The sequence below is a fragment of the Parasteatoda tepidariorum genome, chromosome 6 (assembly GCF_982258835.1).
Source record: "Parasteatoda tepidariorum strain Cologne lab strain chromosome 6, Ptep-v5.0, whole genome shotgun sequence".
Classification (NCBI taxonomy): Eukaryota; Metazoa; Arthropoda; class Arachnida; order Araneae; family Theridiidae; genus Parasteatoda; species Parasteatoda tepidariorum.
In genome coordinates this window covers 53,985,631-53,998,527 of record NC_141760.1, presented here as the reverse complement: position 1 = coordinate 53,998,527, position 12,897 = coordinate 53,985,631, and the positions used below count along the sequence as shown (strand labels likewise).

Sequence of the window (12,897 nt, the reverse complement as noted above, 5' to 3'; positions counted from 1 at the left end):
TTATCAGTATAATTATTTACTATCAATATAATACGAGATAGGAAGTAAACAACTGAGAGACTATCTCTTTTATTTTTCTGTGGTATTTCAGTCCTCATTCATTAAAAAAAAATAAAAATATGTGAGATAAAAACTGTATTATCTTCAAAAGTAAAAAGCATCCCTTTCAAACTGGAATTATGGAGTCAATGCTCGGGGAAGAAATCTAACCCTCTTGGAAAAACAAGTGTAGAAGAAAACAAATTTTTTCCACCCCCCAAAACAGAAAAATAAAAACCTTTCAGAACCACAATGCAGAAGAAATTCCATTTCGAATTAGTTAACGGCAAAAGGCCCAGACAGACAGAAAGAGGCTTAATGCGGGGCGCAACTTCCCGTTGAAGGGGAAACCCGTCCCACTCCTCGACACTTGTAGACATCAAAACAAGAGTCGAAATTTTTACTTCTTCTGGGGTGTTTAGGTTCTCCCCTTTCCTTCTTCATGAACTATGACCCCTTTCCCTTAGGTCACTGAACCCCCTTGCGAAAAATCTCAAAGCAGGTAGGGTCATTCTTACTTCAAAACATCGGTCGAGAGGCATGTATACAAGTTACCAACGGGATAGTGAAAACTGAATTTATTGGGTAATAATCGATTTTGAAAATTTATGTTACATGTGGACAATATTTGTGTGCCTTGTTCATGGATACTTATTGTTCCCGTTTTAATGATGTAGAAAACTTCGATGTAAGTAACTTATTTCAAACTATTTTATGAATTTTTAATCGATTTAGCAAAGTTTTGCAATTAGTACATTATTTTACGAGTTATATTAAAGAACTATTGCTTTCTAACGGATCTATTTCACGAGCTATAATGAAGAACTATTACTTTTTAACGAATTTATTTTTGTGAAACACACGTAAAGCTGGTTTTAAGAATATTTATGAATATTTTTTCTTTTAGTATAGTAGTAAACTAGACTGTAATGTATGAAAACTAATTCCGGAAATAAACTGGAAATTTAAAATTGGTTAAATTAAAAATAGTAACTAATATTCACATTTATCAACATTAAAAAAAAAGCACTTTATCCGAATCCAGTAAATAATAATATTCATAAAAAAAACATTTTATATTCTATTACTGTTAAAAGTAAAATATGCATAATTAATACCACGTTTCAAATCAGATTGCATAATGTATTCAGATTCGCAGATATATAAATCTATTTTACTTATAGCATTTAAAAATATTTATCACAACACCCTTTCTATTCTTGAAGTTGTCACATTTTTAAGTTTAAAAGACATGAAACTGCTTTTGCAAAAATAAATGAATAAAATATTTAGATGCATTGCAAGTTTTTCGAAATCCTTTTAATCGAATTTGTTGCGATTTTTTTTAATTTTTTTATGTCACCTGACTTCGTAGTTTTAAAAATATTATTACTATTATTTTTAGAAAAAGGTGTTAGAAGAGCTACTAATCGTTCAATGAATAGTTCATTTGAATTTCTTTTCAACTCGTACAATGTCATACATGATTTGCTGCAGTTTAATTTAAATTTAGCAAGTAGATTAGCTTGAAATTCCACGCAGTGTCTTTGGTTTTATTTTATCATCATAAAATGTTAAAACCAAGCAAATGATAAGTCACATTTTTAATTTGCTTAGGAGAGAGTTTTTGGTGAAAAATTCTTTGGTTTCCATGTAGGCTGTAAGATGTTTCCGTATATTGTGCTCTTATAAAGTGAAAAAAAGTGAGAAAAAATTCACACAAAAAAAAGACATTTAAAATTACAAGAACTTTCGAACAAATCTGAATTTTTACAAAACATCCTTTTCAGCTTGCCGAATTTCAACTCTGTAATGAAATTCCTGCTGCCTGAAGGACGGCCCACATAGTATTTTTTCCAACAAGTTTAACTGCTAATAATTCTCGAACATATTAAATGTTCACTTTTCTTATTCCTTCGTAATTTCTGTACACTTCTCTACACTCCTTAGTAATTTCAAGTTTTTCTCCCTTTCAGTTTTTTTTTTTTTTTTTTTTTTGCAGCAAATTAAAATGTAACTTTAAGTTGACCAACAAATGGTTTTTACGATTATTTAATGTAGAAAGATAAAATATTTGTAGCAATTCTTTCTCCTTTATTCAAAAGATTGCTTTACCGATTACTTAAAGTAATAAATTCTTCAAGTAACTTACAATAAAATGTTTAATTTCAATGCAACTCATCATAAGAAATAATATAAAAATTCAAGAAATATTCTGGAAATAATTTATTAATAATATAAACTCAACAAAATTTGGAAAATGCAAAATCTTCGAGAAGAGAGGGTACTAATAAATAAATATAGCAACATGGTGTTTATAAAATGATAAAAAGTTTTTATTATTAATAAGAGAAAAAAGTCAAAGTCAGTCGAACAGTAGATCAGTCGGACAGCCGTCGAAAATCATATTGCACTGCTGAAAGCAGGAAACGTTGAAAAGGGTCGATGAACTTTTTTCCCTTTCCCTTTGCTTATCAGCAAATGAACTTTTTTCTTGAAAGCCAATTACTACACCACCTTGTTTATTTACGTAGTTAGTATAAGGTTACTCCGCAATTATATATCGGCAGTTTTAATACATGGTTGCAAACAGCATAGCGCATTTATAGAACATGTTTACGAACGTTCTCTATCCATTGATTACGTAGTTAGAAACTGAAATAATTTAAATCCTTTATTCGCTTTTAATATTGTCATAAAAATTTAAAAAATAAATTTTGACCTAAAATCTGCTCGTGATGCAGGACAGCATACTTTGAGTTGATCTTTTTGCTTCTTTATATGATTTTTACTGTTACACTGATAACTATTTATTCTACTTGCACTACCTACTACCAAACATGCACAGTATAAAGTCGTTGTCTAATCAGAATTGGAGAAGAGACTTGTTTTAGAGTTGATTTAATTTTGTTTTCTTAAAAATTTGACGCATATGTTTTTGGATAATTTTTCGATCGATAATTTAATGCACTTAATTATTTCATCGTGTTTTCTTTTTTCGAAACTTTGTAAGGAAAAAAAATGGAAAAAAGCTTTTTTTGTTGTTAATTTTTTTTGTAACATTATTAATAAATAAATAAAAACATACTTATGGGCACCGAAATGTAAGAAGTGTCTGTTACCTCCTAAAAAAATTACCATTCAAGAATTTGAAAATTTTATCTAAATTTGACAAATTTAGGTGATTGTGTAGTTTAAAGAATGCGATCCTAATAAAGTGTTTACAAATAAACTGATATTTTACGTAATTGTTATTTTCATGGTAGCATTCATTCATTCTCTCAGAAGATTCATAATTGTAAAAAATGAAATTATTCGTTCTATTATGAGGGATGAAAAATTGAACAGTTAAATTATAATTTTGTGGAAAAAGATAGAATCCGAATCATTATATTGGGAATTTTATTCAGCAGATTAAAATATTTCCTCCCCACAAAAATATGAGCTCGTGGTGATCCTGTGCGTACTATGTAGAAGCTACTTTTTCCAAAATGCTAATAATATAATTTAATTCTGCACCCGGCTCGCACCGACCACAGTGCTGACCTATAAATATCCCCAGTGGTTGACGGATCTACAGACCTTACACGAGTTTAACATCCCTCATAAATTAATCAGGTTGATTAAAATGACAACTTCATCTACTAAAGCGAAAGTTAAGGTACAAAAAAAAATGTCCAGGGAATTTGATATTGTGACTAGATTGAGACAGGGTGACATTCTGTCAACATGTTGTTTAATGTATGTGTATGCCTTGAAAAAGTTATGCGTAACACAGTATCAAATAGAGGAGGTACTATTTTTAATATAACGAAACAAGTCCTTGCTTTCGCCGATGATGTAATATTGATAACAAGAAGTAAAAATGCCCTTGTTGACCTTTTTAAAGGAAGCTAGTATTTTTGGTTTAGAAATAAATAAAGACTATATCATGATAATGGATTGTAAGGGAACGGATATGGACATAGAACTACAAATTAATGAAATGACAAAATTTGACGAGCTAAGGAATTTAAGTACTTGGGTTTAGTTGTCACTGAAAACAATGATATTATGCCAGAGATTAAGCAAATACTAAATGCTGGAAATCGCAGTTATTTTGCACTTAAGAGATTGCTAACATTAAAAGTAATAACGACGAAAACAAAGCTTCAGTCTTATAAAACTATAATCAGAACAACCGTTATTTATGGATAAGAGACATGGACTCCAACCCAGAAACAAGAAAAAATGCTGATTTCCTGGGAGAGAAAAATTCTTAGAACTATTTTTGGACCTGTCAAAGAGGGTGATCTGTGGAGAAGGCGATACAATTTTGAAATTGCAAGACTATTTAAGGAAAAAGATATAATAAATTATGTAAAAGCAAAGAGAATTCAATGGCTAGGTCACCTTGAGAGAATGGAGGAAAACAGAGGCAGCAAGAAGATATTCAAGGAGCAGTGCCAGGGCCAAAGGAAAAAAGGAAGGCCGGCCAAGAGATGGTTAGACGAGGTAGAAAAAGACCTTAAGTCTCTACATGTCCGAAATTGGAAACAAAGAGCTAGAGCAGTGATTCTCAACCACTGTGCTGTGGCACTTTCTTGTGCCGCCCAATTCTGAAAATGTGCCGTCAAATATTAGAAATGATACAATAAAAATTATAATGCTTTTTTTTATTACGAGTAAAGTTCAAATTAAAAAGAAAAGTGTATATATATATATATATATATATATATATATATATATATATATATATATATATATATATATATATGTCAGGTATCTATGCCGAGTTACTTCAAACTACACCATAATGCGATGATGTTGGTTATCATCAACTAATTCAATCAACCATATGATCAATAACAATAACAATAATATTTATTCCTCAATAATAACATGAGTCACATAGACTCTAACCACTTAGGTTCGAACCACACAGGTTTCAGGTTTTACCTAAATACAACCAGTTTCACTTAGAAACTACACATCAACTGACTCACTCTTGATTTACATCGAGAAAGTTCGTTGCTTTTTGTTAAAGAGAGCGACATCTGGCGTATTGACAAAGAGGCTGTATTCTCGCATGTTACACTCGGGCATCCTACGGGTTTCGTCCTCGAAACAGAATGACTAAAAAAAATCTGAAAAGAGAAGAAAAAAAAAACAAAGCAGTATACAAAACAAACATAACAAATACATAGCAATTTTTTGAAGAAAAAAAAATCAAAGCTGCATCGTCCCATCAGTAAATATGCACTAATTTGTCCATGGCTTCATATAGTCTACAGCAGTGGTTGTTAAGTTAGGACCTTCATGTTGCCCAACTTTTTCTACTTCGTATCGGTCATTGGATTTCACTTTAACAATCTTGTAAGGACCATGAAACTTGGGACGCAATTTTAAACCAGTTCCAAATTGTGTTCTTTGAATCGCCACTAAGTCATCTTTTCTGTACTTGCGGGGTTGTTTACATTTTCTGTTGTGGGTTGATTTATTCTGCTGTTGAATTTCCATAATTCGTCGCTGTGCATCACTTCTAAGATCTTCTCGTTGTTTCATAAAGTAGTTTTCATATTCGTCTGTTAGAATTTCTTTAATCCGTAAATCTTCTTTATTTTTCATGGGTATTCCTAACATAAGTTGAAAAGGTGTTTTGTTTGTACTGGTGGAAACTGTACTATTAATAAATCGCTGAACATCGTTTACGTGCTTATACCAGTCCATTGGATTTTCGATGGATAACTTTGAGAGAATAGGGATAAGAGTTTCGTGCAATCTCTCTACTTGGCCATTTCCACGAGGTACTCCGGCAGTAATAAGAATATGTTGAATATCTTCTTCTTGACAATAGTCCTCAAATTCTTTAGACACATATGCACCACCACGGTCTGATATAATTCTGGAAGGATTACCAAAAGTTGTCTGTTGTAACCTCAATTTCTCTAAAGCTGCTTGAGCACTTACATTTTTTACGGGGTAAAGCCATACAAATTTCGAAAAACCATCAATCACAGAAAAAATGTGCTGATATTTCTTTTTTGTTGAAGGCAATGGACCTATAAAGTCAACATGGTATGTACTTAAAGGTACATCTTCTTTAGGAATCGGGTTTAAGAAACCTTCTTTCCTTCCTCGCTTTCGGTTGCATAGAATGCAGTCAACACAGTTTGTTAGGACAGATTGTATTTTCGCTTTTAGCCCAGGAATATAATAATTTTGTTTAATAACTTCTTCAGTTTTAGTGAGTGCGTAATGTCCCTTACTATGAACTTCTTTAATGATATCATTTTGCATCGCGTCTGGTATTACTAAAAGCTCTCTACCATTATCGTATCGATAAAGAATGTCATTTTTAATAAAGTGCATATTATCATTTCCATTGGCAATTAATGTTTTAATAGTGTTTATTTGCTCATCCTCTTTTTGGGCAGCTGCTATTTTTATGGTTACCTCATCATGCTGAATTATAAGAGCAACATTTCTGCTTAGGGCATCAACATGCTTCATTTGTGTAGCAGGCCGATGTATCATATCAAAGTGAAACTCCTCAAGATACAACGCCCACCGCGCAATTTTAGGGATGATTTCTTTTTTACTCATTGTGCTTTGCAAAGCAGCGCAATCGGTTATAATTTTAAACTTAACACCTAACAAATAGTTTCGAAATTTTTTAAGCGCTTCAACTATGGCAAGTGTTTCTAACTCATAGCTACTATATTTCTCCTGTTGTTGGGACGTTTTTTTACTAAAATAATGGATAGGATAAAATTTACCATTGTCTGCTTTTTGAAGAAGAACTGCTCCGAAACCAAAACTACTAGCATCTGTGTGGAGCTCTAATTCAGAATTTTGTCTATATAAATGAAGAACTGGGTCATTCGTTAAGGCTATCTTGAGCTTTTGAAAAGATTCTTTTTGTTCATTATCGAATTTAAAATCAGTATTATTTCTGAGCAAATCACTGAGAGGTTTAGCTATTTTGCTATAATTTGGGATAAATTTACGGAAATATCCTGTTAATCCAAGGAAACTCATTAATTGTTTATGTGTTTTAGGTTCCGGGAAATTTTTAACTGCTAAAGTTTTAGAGGGTGAAGGGCGAATCGTGCCATTTTCAATTATGTAACCGAGACATTCTATGGAACGTTTTAAAAATTGACATTTCTTGAAATTTAATTCCAATCCGTTATCAGCAGCTGTTTTTAAAACGCGTTTTAATTTTTCAAAACCTTCTTCATAATTTTTTGCTGGAATGAAAATGTCATCTAAATAAATAACTAAAGTTTTATCTTTAATTAATTCTCTAAAAACATGTAAAATATATCTCTGAAAAACACTGGGACTGTTAGCCAAACCAAATGGTACCCGTAAAAATTCGTATTGGCCATTATGCGTAATAAAGGATGTGTATTTACGGCTATTTTCTTCAATTTCACAATGGTGAAAGGCTGCTTTTAAATCAATAGAAGAAATTACCAGCGCATCGCCTAATTGGTCTAATATGTCCTCCATAAGGGGTAAGGGAAATCGATCTCGAACAATTTTTTTATTTAATTTCCTATAATCGATGCAAACTCGCGTGGAATTATCTTTCTTTTTACAAAGGACTATAGGAGCACAAAAATCTGAACAACTTTCACGAACAACACCATCTTTTAACCAAGTGTCTATTTGTTTTTCAACTATTTCCCGCTCTTTAAATGACAAACGACGAGCATGTTGGGAAATGGGAATTTCATCCTTTAAAATAATATTCATTTTAATGTCCGAGGATTTAATCTGAGACGGTTTATAATTATTAATCAAAAGAGTTAAATCTTGCTTTAATTTCTTATTCAGTATATGCGATAAATCGAATTCATTATGATCAATGACATTTGAGATCTGAGTTAAGAAAGAAAAAGCTTCTAAATTATTTGAACATTTATTTGACTGAAGAGTATCCGAAGAATAAAAACAATTTGAAAGTGGAGCGATTTGTTGATCATAAATTAAAGAATCGCATCTGGGCATTACACTAGCCTTGAAAGGAGACGCTATGACTGAGTTTACAAAAGTTTCAGTTCCATAATTGGGTGAAGCCTTATTACTATTCGAATTTTCCGAAGTCAAAACAGAATCAGAAAAGTGAGAATTTCTTTGATCATAAATTAACATAGGAGTGGGTGAATGTGTTTTATTGCTAGCCTTGAACGGAGCAGTGAAAGAAATGTTTGCGTTTTGATTTCCGCTTTGGTGGGGAATAAAATGAATGTTTTTACTTTCGCAAGGAATTATGCGATTTATATTTACTACTTTCGGTATGCTTGAATTTTGAACAGTAAGTTGACCGTTAGAAAAATGAATGTCTAAGCAACTTAAAATATCCATTCCCAAAATAAAATCAAATTGCATGTTTTCTACTACATAAATATTAGCATTTAAAACAAAATTATCAATGCTTACATCCGCATTAAAATATCCAAGGGGGGAAATTTGTTCTGAACTGATACCTGTTACAACAATAGCGGGGGGTTTAAGAGGAATATACCCTAACTTTTGAAAGAGTGAAGGGCTACACATACTAATTTCTGAACCAGTGTCACAAACTGCTGAAATTTCATAATTAAAAATGAATATTTGTTTCAAAATTCTTGTATTTTGAACACTGTGATGAAGTACTTTCTTTTCTGAGCATTCATTGCTTTTATGGCCAGTTTTATTACAATGTCTACATTTAACCACATTTTTATCACAATTTATACTTATATGGCCGTACTTATTACATGTATAGCATTTCGTATTCAAAAATTTATTTTTGGTAGGGTAAAAACATGATGCATTGATATTGAAAGCTGGAGCTTGAGAGGAGGCTGAGAGATCTTTGTTTTGTTTTGGTGGGAGGTAGTTTTTTTAAAATTTATTATCACTTTTGTTTACTCGGATTCTTGCGGTTTCATATGTTTCTAATTGCTCTATGAAAGGTTTCAGTTCAATGATCTTATGTAAATCATCTATAAAATGATCACGAATTTCCGACGGCAATTTTCGTTTCAATTGATCCACTATCATTAGTTCTTTAAGACTTTTAAAATCTGCAATTTTGATGCCGGTTATCCATTCTTCGAAATAATGTTGTAGTTCATAAGCGAAATCTCGCCAAGAAACATTCTGTTCTTTTTTGTGGTAAATAAATTTTTGTCTAAATTGTTCCGGGGAAAGTTTAAAACGTTTCAATAACAAAGTTTTTACGTAATCATAGTTCGAAGTGGATTCTTCTGGCTCTTGAGCTATAATTTGGACGATACTAAGCGGTAAAAGTCCCATTAAATAAGTAACGAATTCTTTTTTATCTATGTTTATTCTCGTAGCTTGGCGTTCAAACAATAACAAATATGTGCTTATATCTGTTTCATTAGCATCAAAACTTTTGATTAATTTAGATAGATCACTAGATTTAAATGTGTCTGTGGTAGTTACATGAGTTCCATTTTGTTTATTTAAATTATCCGATTTTAATTTCTCAAGTTGAATTTCTTGCGCTAATCTTTCTTTTTCATTAGCTAATCTTTCTTTTTCTAGTCTTTCGGAAACAATTGTTTCTAAGAGGTTTTTCGTTACCTCCTCGTTATATTCTTTACATGAAGTTATACATTTAATTATTTCTATAATTTTTGCTGCAGGGGGCACATCAACAGTTAATTCCTCAGCTAATTTAATCAAGTCCTCCTTTCTAGCTCTCGACAGAAAAGTCATTATTTTATTTTACTCTATAATTCACACAGAATAATAGTAAAAAAAATATAGTACTCACAGGTTCGTGATTTTCCTTTATCCAATTACAACTCACACTTCTGACACCATTATGTCAGGTATCTATGCCGAGTTACTTCAAACTACACCATAATGCGATGATGTTGGTTATCATCAACTAATTCAATCAACCATATGATCAATAACAATAACAATAATATTTATTCCTCAATAATAACATGAGTCACATAGACTCTAACCACTTAGGTTCGAACCACACAGGTTTCAGGTTTTACCTAAATACAACCAGTTTCACTTAGAAACTACACATCAACTGACTCACTCTTGATTTACATCGAGAAAGTTCGTTGCTTTTTGTTAAAGAGAGCGACATCTGGCGTATTGACAAAGAGGCTGTATTCTCGCATGTTACATATATATATATATATATATATATATATATATATACATACATATGTAATTTTTCCACGCTATAACATCTTTGTCGGCGATTGTCTTGTCTCTGACAATCTTAAAACAAGTTAAAATAAGAAGGAAGTGTTTAAATTGTCTTTGGCGAGCAATTTTAAAAAATGTTAAAATAAGTAGGGAATTTAATGACTATTAAAATTATTAATTAACAAAGGAAAGTAAGCTAAATATTAACTTTCAAATGGAAATAAAAGCTAATCATTAAAGTAAGCTAAGCAAATTAATAGTTATAAAAACAAATTAACAAAGGATAACTAACAAAAAAATAAGCTAACAATTAATAATTAGCAAAAAATAACAATTAATGTGAAAAAACTAACAGTTAATTACTATAGAAAGCAAGCTAACAGTTAATAACTAGCAAAAAATAAATAACTGTTATTAACTAATAAAAAACTAGTCGAAAGAAATTATTAATCCTTTGATAAATGTGCTTTTGTAGTACATATCATTTTATTTCACATTCAAAATTATTATCACGAACTATTTAGCGCGGCGTATTATTGATAGGTAAACAACTTTTTAACAAATTTTTTTCATCGCGTGCCGTCAAATTTCGAAATCGTTAAAAGTGTGCAGCCACAAAAAAAAGGTTGAGAATCACTGAGTTGGAGACAGGCGACCTTGGAGGAAAATTGTTTCAACATGGACTGTAATGCCAGGGAGTTAGTTAGTTAGGTTGATGGATCATGAGTCCCCGATGTGTCGAGCAAACCCATGAGCAAACCGTGAAAAATTTCGTGGTTTTCCTCGCCCTGTAACGTAAATGCGGGTTAGTTCCATCAAAAAGTCCCCCATAAAGGCAAATTTGTCCCATTACTTAATCCAGGAGTTCCCTTGTCTTCCGGATTGGGTTCAAAACTACAAAGCTACTGAGTTGTACATTGGTAGTTGCAAACTCAGAATTGGGCCAGCTGTTCAACGACAGTTATAAAATAAAAAGTAAATAAAATGATATAGTATAATTTTAATGTTTTAAATATTGGAGCACAATTCAAGCAAACTCTGAAAAATTGCTTTTATTTTACATTTCAGTAGGGCAAATCACGAATGTTACTATTGTGATTATTTTTTTCTTCCGAAGATGTAGTGTTTTCATAAGGACAAGAGTATTGATTTGAATAGAGGAATAAATTGACTTGAAAATTGAATAATCCCGGTTCAATTTTGTAAAACCTTGTACCATAGTTGTGGAGTCTGACTCGACTATGACTTCGGTTAGTTAAAAATTAGATCCCGTTGGTTAAAAGTTATTCATGTTATGAAAATTACTTAGTTAAATATTTATACTTGCGAGAACAAAAATTTTATTTGATTGAATAGTATGACAATTATTTAAATCATAACTTTTCACAAATTAATCTAATCACGATTGAACTTTTTTCAGCCTAAGTTATACTGAACTATTGAGGAAAAATGTAATTTTAAGCAAAGTACCTTTCACTGTAATTGTTCATAAAAAATATAGAATTATTCATAAAATTAAAGCATGAAAAATAGAAGTTGAATCGAACATAAAAGTATAACAATGTATAATTTGAAATTAATACTTAATTTACTTAATTATAATGTTAATACTTTCCTAGAATTCGGTGGAAATTTTTGTTAAATTCATTAAGTTGAATTATTCGAGTTGTAGTCGACTACTAACGTTAAAGCTTTGTTTTATGTTCTGCATAATACTAATATTTTTACATTGCTACTCATAAAAAATTATTTAAATGAATCAGTCATGACAAATATTTCCAAATATTATACCTACCGTTATGCATATACCATTATTATTATGATTTGTCTTGGAATTTTCAAAGCAAAATAACGTTTTGAAATGAAATTTATCCTTACATTAAATAGAAACTTGTGAAACAATTGTTCTTCCTTTTTAAGTTTGAAATTACTACAATCAATATTAGTTTACAACAAGCAATGATTCCCTCTTGTGTACTTAATTATGCACTTATGCTTCATTTATGCACTTATTCACAGAATAGATGGCAGCACTACTGATTAGCTTTGAGTAGAGAGGAGAACAGCAATCTTATTCACTTGTGCTTATACTTATGAGAATGATTTCAGTAAATTCAAGAACAAATGTGTGTATATCTATTACAATAATGAATTTAAAAAGTCGGTTCTCACCAATTGTTAGAGAATGCCAAAATTTGGTTTTTATGAAAATGAAATGAATGTTTAAATAAAAATGTTAGAATGTATTTCGCATGAACATTTTTAATAGTAAACTAGTCTAAACTTCGTATTCCCCGGAAAGTTTTTGAGCAGATAATTTTCTTCACATATTGTATGTTCTCTACTGCAGCGGTTCTCAAATGGTGTCCCTTGGAACCCTACCGTTCCGTGAAAAAGTCATAGGGATTCCCACTGTAATGGATTTTTTTTTAAACAGTGATAATATTTCAAACATTTAATTGTATTTATTATTCAACCATCAATCCGTAATTTAGTTAATATTTCAGTTATTTTTGTGAAAATATTTCGATTATTTACCAATGAAAATATAAATAACAAGATTTTGAAAGAAATTTTGAAAAAAATTCCACTATTCCAAAAATGTCTATTTATATAAAAAAAATTCCTTCAACTTTTCTCATCGAGGTTTTCAATAAAAAAATGAACTAATTCAATATTAAG

The 12,897-nt window shown here is 30.9% G+C and overlaps 1 protein-coding gene across 1 annotated transcript in view; it reads left to right on the top strand.

Moving 5' to 3' along the window:
- Positions 1-227: 227 nt before the first annotated feature.
- Positions 228-12,897, top strand: part of LOC107453167 (uncharacterized) — a 175,894-nt gene continuing 163,224 nt past the window's right edge. The window contains exon 1 of the mRNA XM_043040517.3: positions 228-727. The gene's annotated coding sequence lies outside the window, so the exon portion shown is untranslated. The remainder of the gene's footprint in view (positions 728-12,897) is intronic.